The sequence below is a fragment of the Pseudophryne corroboree genome, chromosome 7, assembly GCF_028390025.1.
Source record: "Pseudophryne corroboree isolate aPseCor3 chromosome 7, aPseCor3.hap2, whole genome shotgun sequence".
Taxonomy (NCBI): Eukaryota; Metazoa; Chordata; class Amphibia; order Anura; family Myobatrachidae; genus Pseudophryne; species Pseudophryne corroboree.
The window spans coordinates 149096981-149109875 of NC_086450.1; positions in this window are offsets into that span (position 1 = coordinate 149096981).

Genomic DNA, 12895 nt, shown 5'->3' on the forward strand with positions numbered 1-12895 from the left:
GATAGAGCAGAGTTGGAAACTCGTCAACAATTTCTAAATAAGGTGGTTTCTTCTTTTCACATGTACCAACCTATGGTGGTGCTGTGACTAACGACGCCTTCGCTGAGTCGAAGTCTCTGCATGTGGTCAGAGTTTTTTTTTTAATTTATGTCACCAAGACGGCTCCGTTTAGGGACACAGGCTCTGTTTGTCCTGTTTGCTTCCAACAAGATTGGGTGTCCTGCTTCCAAGCAGACCGTTGCGCGCTGGATCGGTGGTACGATTCAGCATGCTCATCTCACGGCAGGATTGCCACTACCGAAATAGGTGAAGGCCCATTCTACTAGAAAGGTGGGCTCGTCCGGGGCGGTTGACCGGGGAGTCTCGGTATTGCAACTTTGCTGAGCAGTCTTTTAGCAAACAATTTGGCTAAATAATACAGTAAGGTACCTTGGCCGAGGTTGACCTCATGTTTGTTCATTCGGTACTGTAGAGTCGTCCGCACTCTCCCGCCCATTCTAGAGCTTTGGTATAACCTCATGGTTCTTGATGTGACCCCAGCATCCTCTAGGACGTATGAGAAAATAGGATTTTAATACCTACTGGTAAATCCTTTTCTCTTAGTCCGTAGAGGATGCTGGGCGCCCGTCCCAGTGTGTACTATATCTGCAGTGATTATTTGTGGTTACACACATGTTGTGTTACGTTTCTTGTCAGCCAGGTGCTGCAATTGTTCATGCCATTGGCTTGTATTCTGTGGAATGCCACGTTCTGCGGCATGCCTGAAGTGTGAGCTGGTAAGATGCTCACCGTGGTTTAACAATAAATCCTTTCCTCGAAATGTCCGTCTCCCTGGGCACAGTTCCTATAACTGTAGTCTGGAGGAGGGGCATAGAGGGAGGTTCACACCCATTCAAAGTCTTAAAGTGCCCATGTATCCTGCGGATCCCATCTGTACTCCATGGTTCTTGATGTGACCCCAGCATACTCTACGGACTAAGAGAAAAGGATTTACCAGTAGGTATTAAAATCCTATTTTTAGGCCGGAACCTGTGTTTTGTGTGTGTTTTAAAATTTACCCACTTTACACAAAATGTATAACAAATAAACGTATCCGATTCTATGCAGATCTATAATGACTATTGACTATAATTTAAATGCTATGATTCAGATTGGATAGCTATCTTGCAGAACATACGCTCATATAAATATACACATTTTATATAATATATAGATAATATATATATATGGGTGTAGTATGGTATGCCGGTGGCCGGGCTCCCGGCGACCAGCATACCGGCGCCAAGAGCCCGACCGCCGGCATACCGACAGTGTGGCGAGCGCAAAGGACCCCTTATGGGCTCGCTGCGCTCGCCACGCTGCGCTCGCCATGCTGCGGGCACGGTGGTGTGCTACGCGTGCCACGCTATTTATTCTCCCTCCAGGGGGGTCATGGACCCCCACGAGGGAGAATATCTGTCGGTATGCCGGGAGTCGGGATCCCGGCGCCGGTATACTGTGCGCCGGGATCCCGACATTCGGCATACTGAAGACCACCCATATATATATATATATATATATATATATATATATACACCACTTGACTCTACACTTCTATGAAACCCCTCGCCCAGCATATGTATTCGTAAACACATACTGAATGAATACAGTTTCTCTCAGAGCCTCTAATTTGCATATCAACAGAAGTTCATATGCTTGTACTAGTGGTTGAACAGGTTAATTAACATTTCAATGCCTATCTTGTAGCAAACAGAGAGTTCATTTTACACACTCAGTATTTATCCAAGTCTAAAACAAATCCTGGAAAAAAAATTCTTATCTGTGTATATTTTCTTACATCAAATATTAACTCTCACTATTAACTCTCACTAGGCCCAATTGATACTATTTGTAATTGACTATGGCATGGGTTTGTTAAATTCATTGGTAGCTTTTAAATGGTGTTGGATTTGTACTTATATATTGTTTATTTGTGACAAAGGAACTGATTGCTTTAACCAACTGAAAGTTAGCTGTTAGCTAGGTGGACAGAGTGACCTTCCTAAAATGGCCACTGCTCCTCCCCCTTATTCACAAGCCATGTGCTTGAACAAAATGGCGGACAGACCATGCGTCTAGCTCTTTTGTCACAAATAAATCACAAATTATACAAGCACTGGAAGTTTGTTACTTTAGGCCCGAGTTAGCAGTATGTGAATAGGCCTGAGCATGCTAACACAGCTATATCATACTTATGCACCAACTTTTAAATGCTCTTTCAATTTACTTAACAGATAAACAATCCAATAGGAATCAAACACAATATGACTTATTTGAACTTTGTTTTGCAACAATAAAAATATGTTGTAGCATTTTAAATAGTGCTTTTCTTTGCCATACTCACACAACAAAGAAATATATATTGTCCCTTGAATTTCATATCAGCGCCTTACTGATAACACAAAAAAACAAATGGCACGTGGTTCAGCAGCATATAGATGCGTCCATTGTTAGCTGGTAGACCACAGCGGCGTCTGTACAGTGCATCATTAAGTACATGATATCCCTGACGTAGCCCCCAACTGAGAAGTTCAGCATATTTCTATTAAATGTCTAAAATGCGAGCGTTAATATATGCAGCGGATGCGAGGCTCATCTTATTACCATATACGATAAAAGTGCGCTGTACGTCGCAAACACTACATCCCTTAATGAGAAAACAAGCACTCGTACACATTGTCTGAGTTCCAACGCTCAGTGATGTATATATTTGATATTAAAAGGATATGTATACAATATATCACATGTACAGTATATATAAGGTTATATGGTTACAATTACACAAGAAGCAGAGAGTTACAAAAGAATCCATTACAGCCAGCATAAGTTACCCTGTCCCTCAATGCACACTCCGTTCCATAACAGCACACAACAGCAACTGGGCCAGCAACCAGCAAAACAGACCTTCTTGTGTGCCTGCAATCACCTATGCACTGTGTATATTGGGGGAGTACAGGTCTGGGACTGAGTCTTCTGTTATTGGTCTAGGGGAGGGAACTTTCTCATTCATGATGTGTCATTGGTCAGTTCATATGCAAGCAATGTCTACCCTTGAAGAAGACACCATAGGGGTTGGCCACTGGTTTCCTGTCCATCTGCTTTCCTTTGTTCTCATTAGAATTGTGGCTTCATATTCATACATTCAATCATAACTACTCATTGCAATGTGCTACAACCTAATCACAGGTATCAAATTACCATACTCATTCCTCTGATTATTTTGACACCAAGCATGACATGTTTATCTTGTTCTGTTCCATTAATACATATACATGATGTTATACTCTATTATATAATTTAATACATTATAATGTCTGGTGCTTGACATGTTTAATTTATGTGTGGTATGAAATATGTGTTGAATATATCTTTGTGGCTTGTCTGTGTGAATGCGTATGCTACCATATATCACTGTGCACACCGCATGTATTCGCACGCACAGCAACTCATAATTGTGGAGTTTGTATGTTTTCTGTATGTAATATTTTTGACTTTGACAATATAGAGGTATAACAGTGATTGTGCAGTGCAACTATTAAGGGGGTCACTGGCCTCTATTATACAGTGTCACTGTGAGTAAACTGGAGACACTTAGGGGCATGTCCTTCCAGCATGAAGGACGGAGATGAAGACGCACAGATATGCCATATATGTGCAGTAGCCAGGGCTGCCATCAGAAATTATGGGGCCCGGGACTGGCAAAATAGGCAAAGCCCCCCCCCCCCCCCCCCCCATAAAAAAAATAATAATAATTAAATAATATATATATATTTATTAAAAAGAAAAGAAAAAAAATTCTGTGTTCCCATAGCTTGTCCCCAGCACCATATTATGCACCACACTGTAATGTCCCACACAGTAGAGCCCCAGTACCTGCTCATTGGGGTACTGCTTGTTGTTAGGGGTTCTGCTTGTCCTCCCCCCTGCAGCTGCTGCCGCCACTGTAGACTGTTCGGCAGCCTGTTTCAATAAAACTATAGAAAATGTCCCTTCCAAAATGGGCGCCACCTCGAAGGAGACAGTTATTAAAGATATTAGAGCCTCATCTATTATCTTTAATAACTGTCTCCTTAGAGGCGGCGGCCATCTTGAGAGGGACTTTTCAGTACCACACAGGCCCGCTATCAGGGGGGTGCTGCGGGCACAGCTGTCCTGGGCCTGGCCTCTCTAACATAGAGGGGAGGGCACAGGCCGCTAATTCTGCTGCCCGCCTGCTGCCATCTATACGCTTTCCACCGTCCATCCTCCTGCCGCCGCTGCCCGGCTCCTGCAGGCTATTGAAACGTCCCTCTCAAGATGGCTGCCGCCTCAGAGGAGACAGTTATTAAAGATACTAGAGGAGGCTCTAGTATCTTTAATGACTGTCTCCTTCGAGGTGGTGGCCATTTTGGAAGGGACATTTTCTATAGTTTTACTTGAAACAGGCTACCGAAGAGTCTGCAGCGTCGGCAGCGGCTGCAGGGGTGAAGGTCAAGCAGAACCCCTGACAACAAGCAGTACCCCAATGAGCAGGTACTGGGGAATTTCTGTGTGGGGCATTACAGTGTGGTGCATAATATGGTGCTAGGGACAAAACTATGAGGGGACATAGCATTTTATTTAGTTTCTTTTTAATATATTTATAATATTTTATTTAATTATTATTATTATTATTATTTTTATTTTATTTTTTTGGGGGGGAAGAAGGGGGGCCCTGCCTATTTTGCCAGTCCCGAGCCCCGTAATTTCTGATGGTAGCGCTGGTAGCACACAAGATTGTAGTTCAAGCCTCCGGCAGTCCTGCAAAACATTCCTAAAGTATAACATCCAATAAATCATGCAGTAAAGGTATTAAATGATTTAAAATTATATATATATATATATATATATATACATATACATTTACATAAATCATAGGACTGTCGATGAGTTTCATTACCCACTAAATGTGTAAATACCACAAGGCAAGAGATAAGTGTGGAGAAAAAAAGGTGTTACAGAGACAGGAAACAAGTATAGTAATTATATTTAATTGCTACCACCTCCACAAGGTGACGGGAGCAGAAGCAAATGGCTGAGAACTAAACAATTAAAGGAAAAACAGTAATCAGGAATTATAAAAGTGAAAAGGTGTCAGAACCCTGGGTCAGAAGGACACAGCTCTAATATTATCAGCAATATGCATCACCAGTTCTGTGTGAAAACAATATGGCCGCCCTGCCGCCTCAACAGGAAAATGGCTACAGGAACAATACGTGCCATGGCATTTAATGGGATGATCTTGTGTGATAGCAAACCCAAGCTTTCCCCATTGTTGGGCCTGAAGCTATTCTGTTGGAAACATGAGGCAATTAATTTAGGCTGCCAAACAGAGGCAAGACGTAATGCTTTTTCAAATATCAAGTCCAATTTCATTAAGACTTAAATGATTTTTCCTCTCTCTTTTCATGTAGATACCTCTGCAGTCAATTAGCATTGTCACTTTTAATCTCCCAGACTTGGAGACTGGTTATTTCCTATTAAAGTGTTATTAAGCTGGATCTTTATGGAGGGAGAAAGTAGAGAGTGTGCAGTTATTATCAAACTGACATTTGCAAGAAGGTTAGAAGTTACCAGTTCCTCTAAGGAAAGTTATATTTTTTTTAACTTTAAAGTGAAAAATGTCTGCAGGTATATCATATAAAAGTAGAGTTGACAGGTTAGAGTTAACATTTTGTTAATTTTATACAAATCTTAATCCCTCCTACAAATCCTAGCATGTCGGTAAATGCCATGTGGCATAGTGAAGAGGGTGTAGTGTTATTTAAGGCATAGGAAGCAGGGGAGACCTGCACTGGTCTCATAACAATCTCTATGCAATCATCAGGATACATTGAAGACCCCCACCCCACTGATTTCCTAAAATCACCTCTCATCCATCCATATCACACCTATTTACCATGTGGCTACAGTCCTTTACTGAGAGCCCATTGTGTGTGATCTCTTTATTATTTATCAGTTTTTTCCTGATAACTTTTCATTTTGCTTTTTAACAATACTGGTGTCATGGTTGGTGGTACTTGTGGAACCGGACGAGGTCTAGTAGCTAGTTGGCTGGAGTCCCGAGGATGGAATAGTGCGGGCTTGATATATGGCCTGCTCATACAGGTTTGGCAGGTTCGGCTAAAGTCTATGGCTGACCACAGGTGTTTGTACAACTACAGGGAACTAGAACACTGCGGATACCAGTACAATGAAAGTTGAGTGACACTTGTGGTAGAGATTGATAACTGGAAGCTGGGACTGAACCAGCAGTACAGGATATCTGGATAGCTGGAAGCTGGGATTGAACCAGCAGTACAGGTAAGCTGGATAGCTGGAAGCTGGGATTGATCCAGCAGTTTAGGATAGCTGGAAGCTGAGATTGAACCAGCAGTTCACGATGGCTGGATAGCTGGAAGCTGGGATTGAACCAGCAGTTCAGGATAGCTGGAAGTTGGGATTGAACCAGCAGTACAGAATAGCTGGATAGCTGGAAGCTGGGATTGAACCAGCAGTTCAGGATAGCTGGATAGCTGGAAGCTGGGATTGAACCAGCAGTTCAGGATAGATGGATAGCTGGAATCTGGGATTGAACCAGCAGTACAGGATAGCTGGATAGCTGGGATTGATCCAGCAGTTCAGGATAGCTGGAAGCTGGGATTGAACCAGCAGTACAGGATAGCTGGAAGCTGGGATTGAACCAGCAGTACAGGATAGCTGGATAGCTGGACAGTATAATCAGTGATGCAGGCTTTCGGATACACTGGAGATTGTATTGACCAGCGGTGCAGGTTTGCAGGTATACTGGAGATAGGATAAACAGCGGTGCCAGTTTGCAGATATCCTGGAGATGAGATAACCAGAGGTGAAGGTTTTCAGATATCCTGGAGATGAGATAACCAGCAGTGCAGGTTTGCAGATATCTTGGAGATGAGATAACCAGCGGTGCAGGTTTGCAGATATCCTGGAGACAGGAGTCAGGAAGTTCTGAAGTTGCTAATGCTCTGTCTCTTTAAGCAGGAGATTGCAGGAGCTCAGGACAACAAAGCACTGACAGCTTCCCAGTGCCTGAAGCTGGAAAATATATCCCTTGCTCTCTGGTGATAGGCTGAAGGAATCACATGTCAGGGAAACACTACCTGGTTGGAGAGTTCTCTGCAGAGTCAGTTGATCAGTTAGTAACATGCAGTACTCCAGGCCAGGCTTCAGAGTGGACTGAGGCCTAGCGGGGCCGGGAAGGAGCCGAAGCCTAACGATCCTGAAAGGAATGCCGTGACTGACAGTGCGGGACCCCGGATGGACCAGCGAATAGAGCAATGGAAGCAGGACCATCTGTAGAAGCTTATAGGTTTGTTATTTATTATTATTATTATTATTATTATCCTTTATTTATATGGCGCCACAAGGGTTCCGCAGCGCCCAATTACAGAGTACATATGCACATAATCAAAACAGGAAGACAGTGACTTACAGTTGAAGACAATATAGGACAAGTACAGGGTAACTAAGCATAACTACACCAGTAAACGACAGAGATAAGTTCCAAGGTGGCCACAAAACTGCGGGATTTGGGCAGTTGAGGATTATTAAAGTAATAAAAGGATAAGCACATGAGGGAAGAGGACCCTACTCGTGAGAGCTTACATTCTAAGTTACATCGACAAGTCCCAAAAGAGGGATCTCCTTACCCTCTTGGCTTGTGCATGCGCTGGTCATGGGTCACACGTGTACAATAGAACTCCCAGGTCATAAACTCAGAAGTCAGTGCTACACCGGGACAACTCTACATGGGTAGCGCTGCCCCAGGAGGTAAGTAAACATACATAACAACATTAATAAACACGAGCAGTGGTGCAGAGGGGGGCGAGTACAAATTACCTGGGTCCAGGCTGCTGCTAACCTCCCCCCCAGAGTATAACTGTGCTGTGGCTGGCCGACGGTGCCATCTTCTCAGTGATATCTTCGGAAAGATGGCGCCGCACATATGAAGCTAAGTTTTAGTTCTCTAGTGGCCAATGTCATCATTCCAAATATCACTCGGAAGATGGCGCTGGCCAGGAAGGAGGGACCCGCTTTTAGATAAAGTAAGGTGCCTCCCCTGCCATGCCTTGTGTCAAAACAGTGCCCCACAATTATTTTATTATTAAAAATTAAAATACTTTTATATTAAAGGGCATAGTCACGCCCACTTTATTAAGCCAGGCCCCACACCTTTACTTGGGCCCCAAGTGGCTCTCTACAGCCCTGATCGCCAGTATGCATGTGATTGGGGCAACTGTATTGCAAATGATATGCAATACATGATACATTACACCCTAAAAATGCTGTGCTGTTGTGAACAGTCTACTGAAGCAATTGGCTACATGCTGTTATGGCCTGGCTCAATTAAAACAGTCACACATAGACAAGCAGGAGATAAAACAAAATAAAAGTTCCCTGGAACATGTCAAGTATAACTTCAATTTAGACATATAGGGGTATAATTCAGTTATCTGTGATGCTGGCAAAGTGCAGTTGGTGTAAGAACACTTGTAATGGTGACACATTTACTGTACACTGCAGTATATATATATATATATATATATATATATGTGTGTGTGTGCTACAGAGGAACCAGGGGTATTTAGCTGATAACCCCAGGGAAGTTATGTATTTAGAGGATAGAAAACGTGTCTTATCTGCAGTGCATTTCTCCTGTGCAGCCTGGTGCAGCTGAAAGCATGTAATCGATCACCTGTGAGAAACTCCCTTAAGAAGACAGGGTGGGTGTGTCTGGGAGGGAGAGGAGGAGTGTAATGTATAAAAAGGATATCTGGGCCATTTATCTGTGAGACTGACACTGGGAAAGTTGGCTGGTGACTAGGGAGTAGATCTCTGTTGGATAGTGATAGGCAGGGCAGTCGAGAGTATGGCTTGGCCCAGGTACTTTTCATGGGTGTGGCTTAATCACAGGAGGCGTGGTCATGCACCCTTAGGAAAAAATACAGAAAACAAATTGTATTTTATGTGCTTCCCTGACCACACTGCAGCCCAGCACACAGCTGCGCATGCTAGGCTGAGGAAAAAAGCTGCAGCTGCTGCTGCCAGGTAAGGGGGGAGGGACCCGGACAATACTGAGCCCCTCCATTAGACCTTAGCCCAGGTAATTAGTAACCTCCCCCACCCCCCTTAGGACTGTGAACATTTGCTGTAGTACTGGTCTGTAGTCATCCTGACTAAATAAATTGTAGTGAACAAGCCCATAGTCAGTGTGTGCTTTCACTACACTGCTTCTTTATCACGGTAAAGCAAGTCATATACAGCATTGCAAAGAAAGCATTGCTACACTGTAATCTCCAACGTAGTTTTATTTGTAGAACATGTTTATAGACTTATTATTTTGTATTTTAGTAGTCAAATATTGAGATTTCTAATAATTGAAATAATACCATTTTCTGTTACATTAATATATTTTAAAAAGAAGAGGGGACCTTTTAGAATTTGGGGCCACCAGAGCAGCAGTAAAAGGCAATATTTAGCAGTAACAAGCTGCATGGAGACTGCCTTGATATCACAGGGGCCACATGGCTGCAGGAAAGATGGTAATTCTGACAAAGGTAAGATTTCAGGGCAACTGGAAACCCCCCTAAGGGCACACCTTTAATAAAACACTTAGAAAGATCAAGGACTCAGATAGCTAAAAATGCATAATAAAGAAAACTCTTCTGCATTGAAAACCTGGGACAAATCCTTAATATCTGACACTGCAACTGAAAACTAGGGATATCAGTTGTTCCCATGATGGCAACAACAGAAATTTGTCATATATTATTTTCTTTATTGTAATGTAGCATTGTTACTTTTAATTACTATTAATTACTTATCAGATTAGTTTCTTTTGGAATTATATGTGTTGTTTGATGTCATCATAGTTTATGACAATCATTTTAATGTTACAGTGCTGTATATTCTCGTTTTAGAACCTACGTTTTAAAAGAAATCGTTTTAATCGTTAGAATCGTTTTAAGCCTCCGTCTATGTGATGTTGTAGTTATGTACTGTGCCAAAGTGTTGGAGAATGGAATAATGATCATGCAGGCTCTTATCTCCAGCTAGAATCCTCTGTTATCTTCTCTCTCTAAGGCTCTGTGCACCTCTATATTTCAGATGCAGCCGTCATACAATACCTAGTAATCCCATCTTGTCCCCAGACACATTTTTTCCTTAGCTCTCCCTGAAATGTTTAAATTAAATCAGCTGCAGCTGCTCTGTCAGAGGCTCGCCGCGCGCTACAGCCATCAAAGCAATTAAAAAAAAATTGCACAGAAGGTAATTAAAAGCCTTACTGGTTCTTGCTATTAGACTGACATTTTAGATGTCTCTGGATGCTTTATTGTGCCAATATCCTATTTCCCTTGTCTCCAGGAGAAATACAACTGACAATCAGTCATTCTCCAAAATTATCTTCAGGTAATGTTATGTATCAAACAGTAATAGATATTAAGTCAGCAGCGAAATGGAGAACTCTACATGATATCTCTGTCTTACAAGGGGCGGAGGCACTTCAACTGACTTCAGTTTATAGTGTATCCATTATCTATACACAGTACAGTACAGATAATAGTCATAAGAAGAAGACTATCGTTAGTTGAGTCTATGTTTACTGTGCTCACGTGGATTTCCTGAAGGTTAGTTGCTGTCTGTATTACTAATATACTTCTGCTGCCTTCTTAGGCTTGGGGTTTACCCAGTGGTTAAAGTGGGGGGGGGGGAACGAGGTGGAACTGAGTTCCACCACCTGTAATGGTAGGGGGAACTAGTTCCACTATCTCCATTGCTCTGCACAGTAATTCCAACAGAAAATCCCACCCCATCATCTGCGTCAATCAATGATACAGGCGCCACTAGTGTTACTGATGAGCTGCAGCCACCTACTCCTTCCTCAGGTCTTGGTGCCTCCATGGTCCTCCTCCATGAGTTCCACCACCTCACCAGGACCACTTTAAGCCCTGGGTTTACCAATGGTTTTACTGGGAATTTTAAAGTCCTTTAGATTCTTCACAGGGTACAAATAAGCTTCCCATCTCCTGCATAGCAGGAATAGGCTGCCATTTGGCCAGTGACTAGAGTTAGGGCCACAGCATGTGTCTCTGCAAGATAATTCAGAGGTTGAGCAAAAATTACAAGTTGAGTTTCCCATATCCCAAAATCCAATATCCAAACTATTCAGAAGTTCAAAATTATTTGAGCATGACTGAGATAGTGATACCTTTTCTTTTTGATGATTCAATGTATAGAAAATTTGTTTCATGCAGACAATTATAAAAAAAAATATTGTATTAAAGTACCTTGAGGCTATATATATATATATATATATATATATAGGCTGTATTTGAAAATAAATGCATTTCATGTTTAGACTTGGGCCCCATCCCCAATATTCCAAAATACAGAAAATTCCTAAAAGCAACATACTTCCAGTCCCAAACATTTTGGATATAGGAAACTCAACCTGTATCTATGACTACCAGGAATTGTACAGGAAAAAAACTGGCTTGAAGATCAAAGCTCCATTACTGAACTGTCTGAGGTCTCTCTCTACTAAGCTGCTGGTGGGTATAGTCCCAAACCTTTTCAATGTTGCTGGAGTTGTTCACTAATGTTACAGGTTGGAAAGTAGCCCTACCTAGTCTGCAACCACCAGGCAGGGCTATATTTGTGGCAGAATGGTCCATGACACTATTTCTGAAGCTCTTTTGAAAAACGCCATCATTAGAAAGGGCATTCCGGAACATCCTGCCATTGCCAGCATTTTTTTTCTCTTATGGCCAGGTCACAGGTGCGGGGTAGCTGCGTGGGTGACCGTCTGCCCCCTGTATAAAAAGCCCTCCCAAAATGGCCACTGCGACGCATTGACCTCTAGCATCTGTCAGTGATGTGAAGTGTCAGGAGAAGATGCAGAAATGCATCTTCTCCTGTGAAACCAATGACAATGAGCATGAAACCCTAGGCAATGAGCAGGAGACTCCTGGCAACAAGCAGGAAACCCCTGACAATGAGTATGAATCACTTGGCAATGAGCAGAAGACCCCTGGTAACGAGCATGAAACCCCTGGTAATGAGCATGATATGAGACCCCTGGCATTGAGCATGGAATTCAGAGCATGAAACCCCTGGCAACGAGAATAAAACCCTTGCCAACGAGCATGAAGCCCCTGCCAACAAACCTGGGACGCCAGACAACGAGCAGGCAATTTAAAACCAATTAGAAGCCTTATTTTGGGGCATAATTTGTAAGGGGCTTTATTTTGTGTAAGGCATAAAACAGGGTCAGAGTCATAACTGTGTGTGGCATAATGTGTAAGGGCATTAAGGTGTGTGGCATAATGTGTAATGGGCATTACGGTGTATGGCGTATTGTGTAATGGGATTATGGTGTTTGTCATATTGTGTAACAGGCATCATGGTGTGTGGAATATTATGTAATGGGCATTACAGTGTGTAGCATTATGTGAAATGGCCATTATGGTGTGTGTTATTGTGTAATGAGCATTACGGTGTGTGGCATAATGTGTAATGGGCATTACAGTGTGTGGCATAATGAGTAATGGGCATTACAGTGTGTGTCATAATGTTTAAGGAGCATTACTATGATGAGGAAAAATGGCAAATAATGTAAGGGGCATGAATCAGGATTTTTTTCTCCCTGTGGTAGGAGTGCAGATTGCAAAACCCTGGAGGGGTTTCAGTGTCTTCATAGGGATAAGTATTGGGTGCATTTGCCAAAGAAAAAGCAGACGGGGAAGGACAGTCATTTTGATATGGACAAACCATGATATGAATTGTTTGTTCCAAGCAGATATATCTGATCTAATAA